We start from the raw sequence: 16,681 nt of genomic DNA, 5'->3' as shown, positions 1-16,681 counted from the left end.
GATACATTTGTAAAAACACTGTTGACCATCCCTTACACCTTAACCCACCCTTAAACCTACCCATACCACCAAACCTGTCCCTAACCCAACCTCAATCCCAACTCAAAAGCACCACAAGTGTTCTCAAATACATTATAAAAACAGTAAGTACATTGTATTTATTTTTTGATGTAAGTACATAGTAGTTAAGGACACTTAATATAAAGTGGGACCAAAGTGTATTTTACAATTGTGCGGTGGCATATTTAGAGTTCTAATAATATTGGGCTGGTTTTGATTGGCCAATGATCTTGTTGTTAATGTGGCCTTTGCAGCATAAAAAAATCAACAACAACAAAAAACAAAATAAGAACTTATCGTGTAACCCTCACTCAAACCCTGCATCGTGCACTCTCAGAAAAAAAGGTACAAAATTGTACCTTTTAGGGTACAAATGGCCCGTCACTGGGGTGGTACCCTTAAGGGTACAAATTTGTACCTCTATTTAAAGGTACAAAATTGTACCTTCTACATTTGTACCCTTTAAGGGACAATTTTGTACCCCCACCGAAGGTACAAAAATGTACCTTTTTATATGATATAGCATTTTCTGGGTACTGACCCAGGCATTTTGATCCTTTGGTGACTGCATGCACAAATAAATAAATAAAATATTTTGGTTCACAGATGTCCATTTTTATTTATTAATGTAGAAATATTTCCTTACAACTCACAACTGAATGTGTCAAGAAATAAAATTACACAGTAAATATAAAGCAGACATGTAAAACAGTAAAAAGAACAATTTAGATAACAAATAAAAACTGTTCACTCACTGTACAGTATATAATCTACCCTTAATACAAAGACCACAAGAATACTGTTTAAGATTTATGAACACATTACACAGGCTACATCAAGTACTGCACTTTATAAAGTCCAAAGTATTTGTCTTGAGTCAGAATACTCGGTCATAATAAATAATTTGTCATCAACATTTTCTCTGTATTTCAGAATGAAGGCAATGTTTCTCTATAAATTGCTTCAACAGTGCAGAAAACCAAATGCATCAGTAGCCTCTTTCTCAACATCAGTAGATTACTCCTCATCATCCTCAAGTGGAGTTGTAATTTGTTGTAACACAATATGTGTTTATGCTTTTGATAAACATGACATGTAAAGCACTCATATCTGGAAAATGTTCTTTGATAGTCATTAGGACCACAAGTTATTTAAAAATTTGCTTTATGCATGAATGAGAGCAGTGTGCTGGATTAACTTGATGATTGTGATTATCCCAAGAGCATGTAGAGAAACAAAAAACAAGGTTGATCACTTTGGTAACTGGAGTAGATCGAGGCTTGTCACCGTCCACCATTCATTTAAAACATTCCACTGCAGAAACATCAAGGTGTTCTTCTAATAAGATGGATATGTCAAAAATGTATATTCATCCACATCATTAGCCCAGCCAATCGCAATCCCATCAACTCTGAAGACTGCCGTAACTCGTCTTGTTAACACAGTTGTCCAGTCGGTGGCCTCCTCCTGTACTTGAACTGTTGGATGTGGTGAAGATGGTTCACTGTAAATGACAAAGCAATGATTACATTAATATCAGTCCCTCTATCACTGATGAAGAGAAAATCAACATGCATAGAAAGTAAAATAATAAATATTCACTGATAAAAAAAAAAAGTATCACACATTAAAAGACTAATATAAATTTCATTCATTCATTCAATTTCTTTTCGGCTTAGTCCCTTTATTAATCTGGGGTCGCCACAGTGGAATGAACCACCAACTTATCCAGCATATGTTTTATGCAGCAGATGCCCTTCTAGCTGCAACCCAGTATTACGAAACATCCAGACACACTTATTCACACACACATTTATACACTACAGACAAATAAGCTTACCAAATTTAGCTATAGCGCATGTCTTTGGACTTGTGGGGAAACCGGAGCACTTAAAGGAAACCCTCACGAACACTGGAAGAATATGCAAACTCCTCACACAAATGTCAACTGACCCAGCCGAGGCTCGAACCAGCGACCTTCTTGCTGTAAGGTGAAAGCACTACCCACTGCGTCATCCTAATATAAAGAATATCAAGCATTATAAAATGCATTTATCACAGCATATACTGAACAGAAAACAACATACGCACCGGAGTACAACGAAATGTTGAAGTGTCTCGCTTAACAAGGCTGGCAACATGAGAAGTGCTGCTGTAAAATCAACTCCTGGAACATAAGATGTGGCATACAAACAAATATGAAGGAATCCATACAAAGCTAGAAATTAATAATATTAATCAAGTGGAGAAAGTTTAGAAAGAGTACCTTAGAGTCAGGACCATAGCATTCTTCAGTTGATCTCTCATCTTTCGATGAAAACCTAGAAAATAATTTTAAACATGTGGGTGTACATTTATTGTTTTTTGTAAGTAAAAACCTACAAATTTAAAATAGTATGTAAGCCATTAAAACCATGGTATATAGATAATGAGAGATACTTACATCTTGTAACTGAGCCATGCTTTCATATGACATGCCTTCATTGGTCTGATGCTGTTAGCCTACATTATGTTGTTCAATCTTGTCCTGAAATACAATTGGAAACTTCATAAACTTCAGGAAAGCAATAAGATAAAGCAATAACTATTTACCTTTTTTGAGATATTAATAAAATAGGTAAAATAGCTCAAGGTAAGTTACCAGTTTCAGAACAGATAAGACAAATTATTACATTAAAAAACAAAGTATAACTTAAAACGTCGATTTATACAACGTGGTATGTTAATAATTATTCTACATTAATATAAGTATAACGTTAAACCATAGTAAAGCACCAATTCTGGACATGAGAGTTTGTGGACACTCCTCAACACTAATATAACTTATACACTGAAACGAAGATGTGTACAAGCATACACACGCCACGTTTGTAACTAGCCACGTTTACATAACAGTCGCTTTGCCGGTGACAAAATTGTGATTTTGCTTCACAAAATGGCGGTGTATATAACCGTCTAAAATTACATTTCCTCGGTCAACCGTGGCTAGAAAATGGCCTCAAAATATAAAACATTATCGATAATTACAAATTTCCAGTATTAATAACAAAAGGTTTTATATCAAGGTATATGAAGACTTTAGTCGCGCCAGCTCCGGGCCACACCGCACATTACTCACGGCCCGATTCCGGTGCACGGATACGGCAGCGTCGGCTCGCTTCTGCCGCCGCATCTGGCCCGAGTAACGATACAGCAGACGGACTCGGGCAGGCGAGAATCTAGCCGCAACTGGCCCAAGTGTATTTTGCTATCTGGGTTGCGATTATATTCCGCCGTGGCAACACTTATTAATAAAGCAGTTAACGTTACGTAAGATATAACAGTTAAGGCGCGAATACGTAACGTAGGCGATAAAGGGAGCTTTTACACCGAGAAAACTAACAGCATATAATACTCACCGTCTATAATGTTATGTCCCTCGGTGACTTCGATATCACATTGTATTAACTTCTTTAATAAGCTGCAGACATCTTAGCAAACTCTATCCTGCAGGCCAACGTAACGTTTCACCAGCCAGCCCGGAGCACTTAAAGCGGGAGAAAGCCGAGACCCGAGAGTCAGACAAAATCAACAGAACACGGCTTCACATGTAAAAATGAGACTGAAAATATATCTTTAATACATTCTTACCTGAAAAGTGTGGACTCCAAAATAGACTTTTCTTTGAAAAGCGTGCAAAGTTCTGTGTTATCAGCCAGCATACTCGACCGACCGCCTCAGTAACAAACACTACTATAACGTCTCAACAAGCCAAATTCTTAAAGAGACAGCAACATCACCACCTGTATGAAGATGTTGTCACTCTGCATGGTTCTTATTCTACATCCTGTATACTATAGGGTCTTAAACAGTTAGCAAAGACCAGTATTTATGTTTTTTATGATTAAAATTACATTCAATTATAAATTAAATTATTAACGATTTTGAGATTTTTTTAATTTAAATACATGAAAAAAAATTAATTATTAAAATATTTAATTCAATCAATTTATTTATTTATTATATTTATAAATTATGTATTTCAGTATTAATGTTTAGTATTAATGCATTTAAATTAGTGTTATATAGTGTCTTGATCTTATCATGAGCTGAGGGTGCAATTTTGTTCCTATAGGGAAACAAAATATATAATTGTACCTTTAAAGGTTCCAAATTGGTCCTTTACGGTACAATTTTGTATCCAAATGTGCTATAAAAGGTACAAAAATGTACCTTTCAAACCTAAATCTGGACATTTGTACCTTTATAGCCCATTTGAGTACAAAATTGTACCCTAAGGACCAATATGGGACCTTTAAAGGTACAATTTTATATTTTGTTCCCTCTAGGAACAAAATTGTACCTTCACTGTACCTTTTTTTCTGAGAGTGTGTATCAAAACCTATATGTTTTGTGTATTTTCTTGAAGTTTGATTGGCCATCAATAGTACAAATTAAAATAAAATAAAAATCCTAAATAAATATTTTAATCATTACCCAGCAGACACACAATTTCATAAGGCGTTAAGATTAGATTTAGGTCACCATCATCTGGACAATGTTGTTTTGATGTCTAATAATAACGTGAAATGACGTTGATATTTGAAAGTGACCAAAATCCAGCATCGAGCCAACATCTTAAACCAACGTCACATAGACGTCAAATACTAACGTATTATTTTCAGGTATGGCAACCAAAAAACCAACGTCTTATAGACGCCATGGTGGTAACGGCCACACAACGTCAAGCTGTAACATCATTAGATATTAATATTTGGTTGTTTTTAGGTTGCGTTGGAAAGTAACCAAAATGCAACGTCTGTTCGATGTTGGACATTGATGCCAGCCCGACGTTGGGTGCTGGCGTCAACCTGATTTAAATTTCCAAACAAAATGTAGCATCCCACAACATTGTGGCACAATAGTAATCTGACGTCATGTTGATGTCCTGTTCCTGCTGGGTGCCTTCATCATACATCAAAACTAAAACTAAAAGAGTTACATTTATGTTTTTGTTTTTAACCAGTCTGGCTATATTTGTAATGCATTTACATTTTGATGTATGATGAATTTGGGCGACACCTAATGAATAAAAGGATATATATATATATATATATATATATATATATATATATATATATATATATATATATATATATATATATATATATATATATATGTGTGTGTGTTCATGCACACAATTTTGGATTCAACTCTTGTTTTGTTAACCCGAAAAAGCACTATACATCTGCCAGCTGTTAATATAAAGAATTTATGATGTTTTCCCAGTAGACGAGTGAACAAATAAAAAGAAGTGGACATACAATCTATAGCATGCTCATTCATTGAGCTTTGTGGCCTCCCATTTGATATAACACAAAAGAGAGAAACCAGTCAGTCAAGCTCTTTTGTGATGTTTTGACAAATCGTAACGTTTCGTTCATTAACACCCCACATATTTCGGCACGAAAAGGCATTTTGCTGTCAATAAACCCCTGACAGAAGTTCAAAAACACCGAGTAGTCAACTTTTATACCCATGTTCACAAAATCGGTGTGAAAAAAGCTTCCTTTTTGTGGCCCAAAGCAATTCCAAGAACTGCCAAGAAAGTTTTTTTTTCTTTCTTTCTCACAGATTCCCTCTCTACCAATGCAAATGTCTTTTTTTTTCTCGAACTCTACACAATCCAAGTACGAGACGTAAGGCTGCCCGTGATCAAAAGCTCTACAGTTGTTGTAATGAGGTCCCGTCAAAAAAAAGGTTGTAACAAGAGGGCCTAAAAGAGCAAATCCATGCCTATTCTTCCAGATCCCATTGTGCGAGAGTGTTCTGGGCACAGCCGTCTGGCCTCTCCAAACCGGCGGGCTGATGAAAGAAGAACGGGATTCTCACAGGCCGTCCCGACAAGAGCAGGTGTGTCTCAGATTCCCTTACAGGCCTCCCTGAGCGCTCACCACCTGCCCCGGCTCACCTTCAGCACCCGACTGCACCGCTTTATCAGCCAGATCTGGCGCTGGAGGAACTTTTTCGAGGTTTCGTCTTGTTTTCAGATGGAAACTCTGCATCCGGTGCTTGTAATTCAGACCCTTCGGGGATTGATCCCGAGCATCCGTATTCTTAGAGCTGTGGTAGATTTCATAGCATGATGTCTGGAGCTCCTTTCTTTTCTGTTGTTTCTATCAAGTTCGTGACATTATGAATGGACAATGACGCTCCATAAAAAGGGCCGATCATGTTGCCTGTAAAACGGCGAGGTTTCTTTGCTTTGAGGCTTGTCATCTGATCTCTTCCTGAAAATGGAGATCGTGAAAGGAAAAGGCGGGGATCGTGCTTGTTGTTTGGCATTTTTTAAAGAACAACAATCTGCTTTTTTTGTTGTTTGTTTTACTCTTGTATTGTTCGTGTTTGTTCTCGGTGATACCTGTGTAAGCAGGGGGAATGAGTTCATATACAATGGAGTTGTGGTTGGTGTTTTGTGGTTTTCTGTTAAAACAAGAATAGATGTAGACATTGCATTCAAGTCAGCTATCCTAACCCTAATGTAATAACTAAAAAAGTTTCAAGAGTTCACGCTTAGCTGATAATCAATAAAGCGTATTTGGCATGCTGTCCCGGGAGAGAGCCCTGAGCTTGTAATATCCTCGAGCCCGGGCCTCCATCCCGTTAAAAGGGCGAGAGGGGAGTTCGAGGTCAGGAAGGTCTTGAGAACTCCCCTGCTTGTCACCGAGAAGTGTAAACAAAGGTTGTATTGGGTGATAATTTGTTTTAGTCAATTGGCTATGTTTTATGTTTTTGTACGGTGGGAGGAAACCGGGGAACCCGGGCGAAACCCACACGAACTTGGGGAGAACATGTAAACTCCACACAGAAACACCAACCGGCCCGATAGGTTGGACTGGCGGTGTTCTTGCTGTGAGAAAACAGTGCTAGCCACTGGGCCACCGTGTCGCCCGATCAGAAAAAGGGGGAGGATGTGGGGTGGAAAAGGGGGGGAGCTTCAAGATGAAGATAACTGGAGTGAAATACTCAGGTTATTTATAATGCTTCCGTAATCATATAATAGGGCTGCTTACCGAGCTAATAAGGGGCCAGCTGTGTTGATTATAAGCACGTGATCCTCTAGAAATTAGTTTATGAATAAACCGCACTTAAACTAAACCCAAACCTGGCATGTGCAAAGGTGATTAAGATTAAGTTAGAAAATAAAGCATTATACTGTACTATGTGCATTTGTCTTTTTTGGCAGTATGCCGACATTATGCTGGAACCCTTGATAATTTGCTGTCCTGGTCAAAGCTGCTATTACTCTGCTAATTAAAACTTCACACTATACTTTTAGTGGTGGAATGTGCAGTCAATGAAGATTGGTCACCAGGCTGCTTAAATTTAGCCATGAAACCTCTAACACTAAATTGGCCAGTGTATCAGTTTCATTGGCTAATCCGTGTATATAAAGTATAAATAAATCAGTATACAGTATTTGTCTGAGTTAATATATTCTGCACAATTCCATAATATGTAGGGATGTAACAATATTGTAAATACCGTCATACCGCAATAGTAATTTTTTCAATATTACCGTAGGCGCATGACTCAATAAATCATATCTCTCTGTCCCAGAAACCTCAGTCCCAAATGAGAGGGTTTTTTTTCTGTTACAGGGGACATTGTAAATGCCCTGAGATCCCAGCTTTTACCAGATTATAGTTATATGATAATTTTCCTTAAAAAACCCATCTCTATCTAAGTGAGTGCTTGATTAAATGTTGAATGTGGTGAGTTTTCAACAATGCTAAATTGAAACTTATTTTTTTTTATATGGTTTAATAGTTTTTTGGTATTAAAATTGAAAAATTGAAGTTCCTGTTTCGAAACTTACAGATAGATGGCTAATTTGTATGTCACTGATATGTCCAGTGCTAAGATAAATAAACACTTTTGGCACTTTTTTCGAGTCTTTTCATTAGTTTTGTTTTTCCTGTAAATTATTTAATAAATACCGAGGAATTATCATACCGTGAAATTCTGATACCGTTACATTCCTAAGAATATGTCTTCATGGTATCTTAGCAAGAGAAAACTGCACTGGATAGACATTATACAATAAGGTAATGTACACGTAGTATGATCTCAAGCTATACCAAAACAAACCCAATCTCAGCTGTTCTTGACACTTCCCGTGAACACAAAAGCCATCATGAGAGACGTTACATCCGCTGTAAAAGGTAACATAAGCTGCATTCGGGGCAGCCCTGTGGATAAACAGACACGTCAGGATCGGAAACACTCTTGGAGTCAATGTATGGAAAGCCTCTGAGACATGAGCTCTCAAATGTCATCTGAGGAGACGTTTAGTTGTTTTCATGCACGCTCAGGCATTTTCACACGCGTACGATATGAAACCAAATGCAGGGTCTATTAGCAGTACATTATGGAGGGCAGGCTTGTTTCACTATAATAAGCCTCAGTGTACTTTTCTGACTGTGAGCAGCATTTTTCGGTGAATACGAAGCGCATCAGGACTGTGAAAAATAAAAAGTGTCCTTCAAATAGCAAGATTATGACTAACTTCTGTTTATTAGTGATGGGTATTGATTCAAATTCTGTCATTTGATCGGTCCTTTCTAATGTGATTCAGGTTTTGATTTATTTATTTATTTATTTATTTATATTTAACTATTATTATCATTTATTCATATATTTATTTTATTTTGGCTTACTCTCTGATTATCAAGGCTCGCCACAGCAGAATGAACCACCAACATTTCCATCGTATGTTTTATGCAGCGGATACCCTTCCAGTCTCAACCCAGCACTAGAAAACACCTATACACTCTCGCATTCACACATGCACACATACATTACGGCCAACACTGGGAGAACATGCAAACTTCACACAGAAATGCCAACTGGTCCAGCCGGAAAACCAGTGACCTTTGAAAAATATATATTGCTTAAGGGTGCTCATAATATTGACCTTAAAATGTCAGGAGGGCTAATGATTTTGACTTTACATGTATATTTACAGTATATTCAAAAGTTCTATCTGGTTCTTGAATCTAATTGGCTGATAGCCTTGCAAAATTCTGCAAATAACAGCACTTGTACCGCCTCTTCACCCTTGTGTATTACTCCGCCCACATATAGCAACAAGCAGAGGACACTCTACAGTTTGACAAATATTGTGCTGTTGGACAACATAATGTACTTTTGAGGCTTTTTAGTCATGTTTAGATTGCAACTATGCAGTTTATTAATAAAGATAGTCCCTATTTTAAAATATTTATAATTTCAGAGCGTCACATTCAGTAAATTAGCTGCCAATAGCCTGTCTGAGCAGACATGAACTGCAGATGTGAATGAATGGCGAGAGATAGTTCCTTTTACAAAAGGCTTTTTAGACTCTCCGTCTTTAATTTTCTTTTTCTATATAGACGATTATGAACTGTTGTTAAGCACAATATCACACGTGTAGCAGTACGATGTAGTGCTATATCACTGGTGGTATACTAAGGCACTTGACCTGCAGCCTTGTGCCAATGCTTGCCTCCCACCACTGCCAATATACAGCCATGTCGCACTGCTACTCATTTAATATTGCTTATATATATATATATATATATATATATATATATATATATATATATATATATATATATATATATATATATATATATATATATATATATATATATAAAGTTACTAACATACTTTCTTTTTCTTTAAGTTTGAATTTGAAGGGTTTACATTTAAAACCTTCCCTAACATGGAGTCTATATATTAAAGGGTTCACATATAAGCATTGATCGGCCTCTAAAGATCTCCTAGATCCATGATCTGTACGTCAGGTCTGACCTTCTCAACTAAAAGCTTAAATCTTTCATGCCATGATAAATACAGCGAATCACACACACACACACACACACACACACACACACACACACACACACACACACACACACACACACACACACACACACACAATATCAAGATGAGCCTCTCCTCCCGGGCGGACAATTCATAGCGTGCGGATTGAGATAACACTAAAGAAGTGGCAAAGGGCACAGGTGGGAATTTCCAAGCAAACCTACACTCAAGACCAAAACACAGTCCCTCAGGAGTCCCTTCGCATGCCAAGCACTTCAAAACCACGAAAACCATGCGCAGAATTCACAATGAGCCAGTGTCGAGCCTTATTGTTTGACTCCCCTAGTCCTGTGTATATCAGAGCTGACCTCATTCTACCAGACTTCTGCTCCTCACGGTATCTGGCAGCCTGCGGGCCACAGACATACGCCGCTGACACAAACCCCGACCAGCATCCCCTGAGAAACCCCGGCCCGCTCGCTCCATATCGCCTGCAGGGGACCAGGTTGCATAGCTTGTTACAGAGCGGATTGAGAAAACAAACCCCCTTAAACGTGGCTGTGAAGTGGGCATTTACACAGGTGCAGCCCCGCAGTGCATAATCCCTTTTAATAGAGGAAGCGAGGAAGTTATGTGAAATGGAAATGGCCTTTTTTATTTGTATTTTTTTATTCTGTACCCAAACGCTGTGAGATTACATCACCAGCAGGCACTGGCGGGCCTGTAAAACTGGAGGTCCTTCATCATAAATTGAACTGTTTGTGTTGGCGCTCTCACTCGCAGTCAAGTCAACTCAAGTGAAGCTTTACATGTTGACTGCGGCGCTCCAGTTAGTAAACAGGGCGTTTATAGGGCGTTTGAACAGTCAAGCTTCTGCTAATTGGAGTTTAATGAATGATTTAAAGGGTGGTTTCATGCCTTCAAAGAAGCAGGCATCCTAAGTGCAACAAATATAGTCATACCTTAACGTTAGCAAACATGCTAACACAATGTTGGTCTTTCCGCTGTATCCGAGCTTAGCTCCAATTCAATTCTGGAAACACTTTGGATGACTGATAGAGGTGCTAATGTTTACCCTGTACATGTGTAAATACTTGTTTAACTGTGTCATTTTGGGGGGTTTTGCAATTAACGTTATGTAGATTTTAACATAAAGCAGACAGAACTAAATCTGTAAGTAAAAACCAATGTCATAATAGATTACAGAGATGAAACAACTTATGAAAAATGGTTTTATTAAAATAAGTCTAGTAGTAAGTGGTAACCCTATAACCATAATATATAGTGTGAAACCATAGAAGACCAATGCTAATTTTTCAAAAAAGGTTGGCTAACATTTAGCAGGGTAGCATTTACTACAAATGCAATGTTTGTATACAGGACATTCTACCATATTTGTACATTATCTGTCCCTGAAATAAAAACATACATACAGAAAATAAAAAGTATTTCATCCCAAACATTTCTAAAATGGACTGATGGCTGATTTCTGTGAGCTGTTCTGTAAAGGAATTTGTCATTCGTTTCACACTTTACAAATGTATAAACCCTGTCAATGTCCTTGTCCTCAGCCCAATTCGACCTATTTATAGAATTGTTTTGCAATGCTAAAAACTTATTTAGCTTTAAGTTATCGTTCACATCAATTAATTAAAAACATAATAAATAATACAAATAAATACTAAAAATATATAATACAAATAAATGTACAATTGTGTACGATACACAGACATTGTGTTAAATGTGCAATGAACATCCGCATGTTTTTGTCAGTCCCGTCACATTTGCATTAAATTTAACATAAAATGTGCGCAATACACATTTAAGGCTATGACTCGAAAGTGACATCATTTGATGGAGGAGAAGCTGACAGTGATTAGAATATGTTCTATCATTGGATTGCATAATTTTATGCTTATGAATTTTTGAGGACGACAAGCTAAAGGTCAGGCCGTGTCACTTTTTTTTTTTTTTTTGTGAAAATGTATTTTCTGGTAGAATGTCCCATATAAATATGCCTAGGGTAGCAAAAATGTGGTTAATTTGCGATTACCATAGTTCAACGACAGTAATCATGCTTTTTACATTTTATTTGTGGTAAAATTGTGTCGTTGTTTTCTTTAAAAAGGTAGGCTATTATTTAGCAAGGTAGCATCTAGTGTAGTAATCTAGTATAGAGCTAAATGTTGTTTTGTTGTTATGCATAAATACATGTCACAACTTTCAAAGAAAAATATATGTTTGATTACATTGCAAAAAGTAATTCAGTTTTAAATTAAATTATCTGTACATAGCTTGTGATTCTTTTCATTATAAAGCTGGTGTTATGCTCACCGTACAAATATTTAGCATAAAAATAAGAATACTTTGCGCTTTAGTATACAACATAGACATATTTAAATAATAATTTAAGTCATGACACCAAATGTTTATATGTTGCTTTAACTCATTTTAATACATTAATCAGGTTTCAGCTATTTTTTAGGTTATAAAAAGTTTAACTTAATTTTTGTAGTCAGTTTGATTGATATAAGTTGAAATTACACGAAAAAGTTAATTTTATTCAATTCAAAAATTTAAAACTGCTTTTTTAGTGCATGCTTTTTTACTTCTTGTCATGCTTTAAAAATGGTCTAAATGATGCAGTACTTATTTTGTGTTTTAAAATCACTAGATAGTAGAATACTTTATCTAAAGACTGAAGTGTGGAGTTTTTGCAAAATTGACTGATTATATTTAATGAATAAAAATGAAAATGTTACTTCACTCTTTTTTTCGCCCCAGCTGGTTCATAGCTAGTCTCTTTCATTTTTACACACACACAAAAAGTGGTGCTAAATAAGCAACCAGCCTATCAGTTCACAGGATCTTTTTCTCAGATCTTGAAAAACCCTGCTGTAAAAGTAGCTGAAATTTATGGCTTGAACCTCGCCATTTTAAATGGAAGATTTCCCTCGTGTTGGCTCTCTGAGCTAGGCTAGAGAGAAAGCTTTGCAGCACTCATAGGCCCTGTGGGAAAGATATGGAAAATTTGCTGTATGGTTTTAAAAGCCCCTAATTGGAGGAAAGCCAGGGTCCAAAAAAAAAAAAAAAAACGTTACCTTTTGTGCACGGTGGTCCAAAAGCCCTGATCCAATCCAAACTGTAGAACTCGTGCAACTCTTAGTGGACCGTTTTTAAAGATCTTTCAGCTTATTAAAAGCTCAGTCACATCTATTAGAAACAGCTGGCTTTAAAAAAAAGACGCAGGCTGATAGTTGATCATAAGAATGTTACAAGTTTGAAATAATACATTTACTGTGATTGATTAACAATAGTCAACGTTTTTACCACCACAGTGGGTCAAATAACCGAACGTGCCCTTACAGTGGACTTCTATGGAAAAAAGCTACACGAATATATTATTAAAAAGGACGTTTGCTGTTTGTTCAAATTACTTATTTAACAGGAGCTTAAACCATACAATTCTTGATTCTTTTATGGGACAACTTAACTGGCTTATGTTCAATCCACTTAAATTTGTTAAAAAAAGCTAACAAGTTAACTTAATTCCTTCATGTTGTTCCACACTCTCAGAAATAAAGGTACAAAATCTGTCCAACTCAGGCTCATTCTGAAAGTGTACCCCTATATACATTTCTGGAGAGTGCCAAATATGTTTCAGAGTTACAATTTTTTTTTTTTTTTTTTTTTTTTTTTTTTTGCAGTTGTGAATCCGCATGAAGACACTCTGTAGGCCTTTTGAGAATTTTCAAATTTCTACCGATGCCATTTTCTCAGCGCGAGCCACTGGGCAAACTGGTAACAGCTGAAAAGCGTTCATTTTAAAAGCGAAATGCAACCATATGTAGCTCTGGCTGCTTAATTTGTGATCTCCAGAAATGTGTATGGGGGTACGTTTTCAGAATGAGCCTGCGTGAATCTGTCACTGTACCACAATTTTAGAAAGGGTACAATTTTGTACTGTACAGGTGGACATTAGTACCTTTAGCGTATACTTTTGTACCTTTAAGGTACTGTACCTTTAAAAGTATACATTTGTACTTTTTCAGTATTAATATGTACCTTTAAGGACCTGTTAGGAACAAAAATGTACCTGTTTAAAAGGTACCGCCCCAGTGACAGTTTTGTACCTTTTATTTTTGAGAGTGCAACACAAATCGGTTGTGTGGAACCCAGTATTTTTTGCAGTGTACTTTAAATGGGTTTTTTCAAGTTAAGCTAGTTTTACTTAATTACTGAATTTAAGTTAACATTTGAGTAAATGCCTAACAATTTCAATGAAATAGACTTCTATTATAAGTGTTTTTTGCAGTTTTTACACTATTAATTGGTTAGAATGATCCCAGTGCTAGTTGACATGTCACAGAGGCTTAAGGTCCACATGACTGAAACTACAGTATTTACTTTAACACATTCCCGGTCAGTTTGTACAGCACACATCGTTAAAAGTTCCTCCAAAGAAAACAATAGTTGTATTAATATCTATATTTTTAAGCTACAGTCAACCGCACCGGCATGCAATCTTCCTTAAGCCAGTCAAATATTGAAAGACTGGGGGTCATTAGTTTGAGCTGTAGGGAAGTTTTCAAATATGCGTCATGCTGTGAAATGGCCTGATTAAATGCACCTCAAAACTTTCTCCTTATTTTCCACCTTCAAAATGCACTGTTTAATATTTAGAAAGATTAAATTCAGCGTTCTATTTTGGCTCGAGCATTCGTAATACAATAGGTTTTGCCAAGTGGCTTCACGGAGTCATTTAAATGCAGATGAGAGAAGCTTTCAAAACAACATTATCACAGTTTCATTGTTTGCTCCAACCACAAATTCATTAGTGGCATTTGCAAAGGCAAGCATCAGAAGTATTAGCGCTCATACTTAGGATTAGAAATTTAAATAAACCCTTAATGCTAAGTATGAGAATATTCAACAAATTCCACACCTGAAATTGCATGGCTTGTTTAGGTGGCCTACTTTTATCGAAGACGTTTTCTATTGGGTTTGATTGAATAATTTCTTCTAAATGACTGAAGAAAAAAAAGTTCAACACTACTGAATGCAAATTTGTAGTCACATGTCATCAGCCAGGGATTTACACGTTGATGTGAGATTTATTTATTTTTTTATAAAAATAAAATGTATATAATTATTCATATTCATAGAAATTGTTATATACAGTTAAAGTCAGAATTATTAGCCCCCCTATGATTTTTTTTTCTTTCTTTTATAAATCTTTCATTAATAATGTTTAACAGAGCAAGGAAATTTTCACAGTATGTCTGATAATATTTTTTTTTTCTTCTGGAGAAAGTCTTATTTATTTTATTTTGTCTAGAATAAAAGCAGTTTCTCATTTTTTTAAACACTATTTAAAGGTCAAAGTTATTAGCCCCATTAGGCTATATATTTTCCTGATAGTTCCCAGAACAAACCATTGATATACAATAACTTGCCAAATTACCCTAACCTGCCTAGTTAACCTAATTAACCTAGTTAAACCTTTTAATGTCACTTTAAGCTGTAATTGTCTTGAAAAATGTCTAGTCCAATATTATTTACTGTCATGATGTCAAAGATAAAGTAAATCAGTTAGTAGAAGTGAGTTATTAAAACTATTATGTTCACAAATGTGTTCTCTCAGTTAAACAGAAACTGGGGGAAAAAATAAACAGGGCTAATAATTCAAGGGGGCTAATAATTCTAACTTCAACTACATGACAAAAGTCTTGTCTTGTCATCACAAATACTGTAGAAGACCTACTGGAACCCGCATGTACCCGAGATTCTCATAGAATTCAGTCAAGTTTGGTGAAGGAGAAATCATGGTTTGGGGTTACATTCAGTATGGCGGTGTGTGAGAGATCTGGAGAGTGGATGGCTACATCAACAGCCTGATATATCAAGACATTAGTGCTGCCAGTTACATTACAAACCACAGGAGAGGGCAAATTCTTCAGCAGGATAGCGCTCCTCCTCATATTTCAGCCTCCATGTCAAAGTTCCTGAAAAAAGGTCAAGGTGCTTCAGGATTGGCTAGCCCAGTCACCGGACATGAACATTATTTAGCATGTCTGGGGTAATAGGAGGAGGAGGAGGCATTGAAGATGAATCCAAAGTATCTTGATGAACTCTGGGAGTCCTGCAAGAACGCTTTCTTTGCCATTCCAGATGACTTTATTAATGAGTTATTTGAGTCATTGCAGAGATGTATGGATGCAGTCCTCCAGGCTCATGGGAGTCAGACACAATATTTATTCTTTTTTTTTCACTGCACCATGACTTTATATTCTATACTGTACATTATTTTTGTTAAGTGACAAGACTTAATAATATTGTCTACAGCACAAAGCATGATTATACAATGGTTTACTTAATTACCCAAACTTAGTTAACCTAATTAACCTAGTTAAGCCTTTAAATGTCACTTTAATCTTAAAAAAAAATATCCAGTGAAATATTATTTACTGCCATCATGCCAAAGATAAAATAATTCAGCTATTAGAAATGAGTTATTAAAATTATTATATTCACAAATGTGTTGAGAGTATTTTTCTCTCTGTTAAAGAGAAATTAGGGGAAAATATGCCAGGGCTAATAATTCTGACTTCAACTGTACATCAAGGTTATAATAGTTTTTGATTGCTAAATACTTTTAGTTTCTATCTCGTTTTGACTTTGTTTTCAAATTCAGTTAGTTTTAATTAGTTTTTAGAGGGAGATTTACTAGTTTTTATTAGGTTCTATATATTTTGAAATTATTTAGTTTTTGTTT

At 36.1% G+C, this 16,681-nt stretch overlaps 1 long non-coding RNA gene across 2 annotated transcripts; it reads right to left on the bottom strand.

Annotated features, from left to right (window-relative positions):
* Window positions 1-606: 606 nt before the first annotated feature.
* LOC137490636 (uncharacterized) lies at window positions 607-3,799 on the bottom strand. Of its 2 annotated transcripts, XR_011010470.2 has the most exons (6): window positions 3,691-3,799; window positions 2,504-3,586; window positions 2,327-2,381; window positions 2,152-2,227; window positions 1,901-2,077; window positions 607-1,564 (listed from the first exon to the last, which is right to left on the bottom strand). It is a non-coding gene; the product is annotated as an uncharacterized lncRNA (long non-coding RNA). The 2 variants fall into 2 exon arrangements; XR_012399369.1 differs by lacking the exon at window positions 3,691-3,799 and having other exon boundaries at window positions 690-1,564; window positions 2,500-2,618.
* Window positions 3,800-16,681: the final 12,882 nt, after the last annotated feature.

Source organism: Danio rerio, chromosome 24 (genome assembly GCF_049306965.1).
Source record: "Danio rerio strain Tuebingen ecotype United States chromosome 24, GRCz12tu, whole genome shotgun sequence".
In the NCBI taxonomy this organism is placed as follows: domain Eukaryota; kingdom Metazoa; phylum Chordata; class Actinopteri; order Cypriniformes; family Danionidae; genus Danio; species Danio rerio.
This window is presented reverse-complemented; position numbering and strand designations above follow the sequence as displayed.